Consider the following 2,500-nt stretch of genomic DNA (forward strand, 5'->3'; position numbering starts at 1 on the left):
AAAATACTTTGATATGGAAAATAATATGAATAAATGCCAGTCTGATGATCAGAGTGAACATGAAAAAGGGCAAGGCATAAGAAATGGGGAGTGACAGCCGTATGTCGTATGTCCTCCAGGATCTTCATACTTTTCCTTGACCAGGATTGGGGCAGGATGTAGGTTAAGGAAGGGATAGGCTGAGGTGAAAGGAACAGGAACTAGCTTAAGGAAAGGGAAAAGGAGTGGAAGAAGAAGGAATGAAAAAAAGTAAAACCCATCACTATACTAGACATGGAGTCTTAGGTATAGGCAATTTTGAGAGGAAATATTGGAGTACAAGGCAAAGATATAAAATAGGAAAGTTACGAGAGAGAGGAAATAGTAAGAAGACAGTATAGTAGAAAAGGAGGATAGGAGAAAAGAACAACTGAAGTAAGATAAGAAAAGAACTTACGCTAGGCTAGGCTAGGAAGGAGACATAAACCCACAAACCTCTGAAAGAAGGTTTGTAGGAGGGAAAGGAAGACACAGAAGCCAGGAAAGGAAAAGGAAAAAACACAGAAGCCAGGAAAGGGAAAGGAAAAGACATAGAAACCAGGAGAAGGAAAGGGAAATACACAGGAGCCAGGAATGGGAAAGGAAAAGACACAGAAGCTGGGAGAGGGAAAGGAAGAGACACGGGATTAGGGAGAGGGAAAGAAAGATACAGGAGCTGGGAGATGGAAAGGAAGAGGGGAAGGGTAAGGAATGGGAAGTGGGAAAAAAGGGAGCGAGGGAAGGCAGAGAAGGGAGACCTGCGGGCCTCACAGGTTCTGGCCCTGTTGAGTATGGAGCACCTCTTAGCCACTATTGCTCCCAGCTCCACTACGACCTAGAATGGAACACCTGTTACGGTCCTATCTGTGGGTTAAATGAAAATAAGGGACTCTTTAGAGACAGTGTCTCAATAAAAAACATCCAGGGAAGGTAACGGAAAACCACTAATCTTTCCCTTGTATCTATAGCAGGCATCTCATGATATGGTTCTTATTCCCGTTTAAAAGGGGTGAATAAAGTGTCATGTAGAAAAGGGATGCCATCTCCACTAGAAGAATATATATATATATATATATATATATATATATATATATATATATATATATATATATATATATATATATATATATATATATGTATATATATATATATATATATATATATATATATATATATATATATAGAGAGAGAGAGAGAGAGAGAGAGAGAGAGAGAGAGAGAGAGAGAGAGAGAGAGAGAGAGAGAGACAGAGAGACAGACAGACAGACAGACAGACAGACAGACAGACAGACAGACAGACAGACAGAGGGAGAGAGAGAGAAAGAAAGAGAGCGGGAGTGAGAGAGGGAGTGGTAGAGCGCTGGCTCTGCAATCGAGAGGTCCTGAGCTCGCAAATTATGCTAACTGCTTATCCAATGTTACTGTGGTTTTGGCCTCAGAGTTATTGACACTATTGCTAAAGAGAGAAAAAGGCCCAGCAAGGAAATGTGTACTTCTTCCAGAGCTCAGTTAGTCATCGAATAATGTCAGTAATATTCAGATTATAATTGTTTTAGTTTTTCTCTCATGGTTATTTTTATTTTTATCATTTTTTGTCTGTATGTGTATCCATTATCTTTTATCTCATCTCTATTTTTATTTCCTGTGTTTATAAGCCTATCCATTCTCTCAATCTCTCTCTCTCTCTCTCTCTCTCTCTCTCTCTCTCTCTCTCTCTCCTCTCTCTCTCTCCTCTCCTCTCTTCTCCTCTCCTCTCTCTCTCTCTCTCTCTCCTTCCTTTCCTACTTCTCTCTTCTCTCTCCTCTTCACTCTCCGCTCCCTTCTTTCCGTCTCCACTTCTCCTACCTCTCTCCCTCGCTCATCTCTCTCCCTCCCTTTGTTTCCCTTTCGCTCAGCTTTTCCCTTGAGGCGAGACGCTCCTCCCACCGCGTCCTCCGTCCCCGCGAATCCCTTTAGCGACGCTGCCCATCAGCATCTGGCGGAGGGCATCGGAGGGGCTGCGGGGAGGCGCCCTCAGGGGGTAATGGACGTCCCCCGGGAGGAAGCGGGGGTCGGGGATCCAGGCCATGGGGGAGGGCGTGGCCTCGAGGTGGAGTGGTGGGTGGAGGTGGATCTGGGGCATGGGGGGGGAGGTGGAAGCACAAGGGAGGGTTAGGCTGGGGTGGAGGGCCGGATGTGGGGTCGTTGGGGACGTGGATGAATGGGGGGGGAGGGAGGCGGACGAAACAGGGGAGGTGGAGAGGTGGAGGTGGAGGCCCAGCGAAATTGTGGGCGTGGGGGAGAAAGGAGTCCCAGAGGCGCCACAGGTTGCAGGTTGTAGCTTCTGCCGCGGAGATTACACTCTTTTGGTGGGTTAATTCATCTCGTCTTGACCTCCTTTGTGGATAACCTGTGATAGATTTTTTCATCGGTGTTATTTCTCTGTTCTTTTTTTTTCTTTCTTTCTTTCTTTTACCGTTCATTATATTTCCAATTTAATTTT

This window comes from Penaeus monodon, chromosome 13, assembly GCF_015228065.2.
Source record: "Penaeus monodon isolate SGIC_2016 chromosome 13, NSTDA_Pmon_1, whole genome shotgun sequence".
Taxonomy (NCBI): Eukaryota; Metazoa; Arthropoda; class Malacostraca; order Decapoda; family Penaeidae; genus Penaeus; species Penaeus monodon.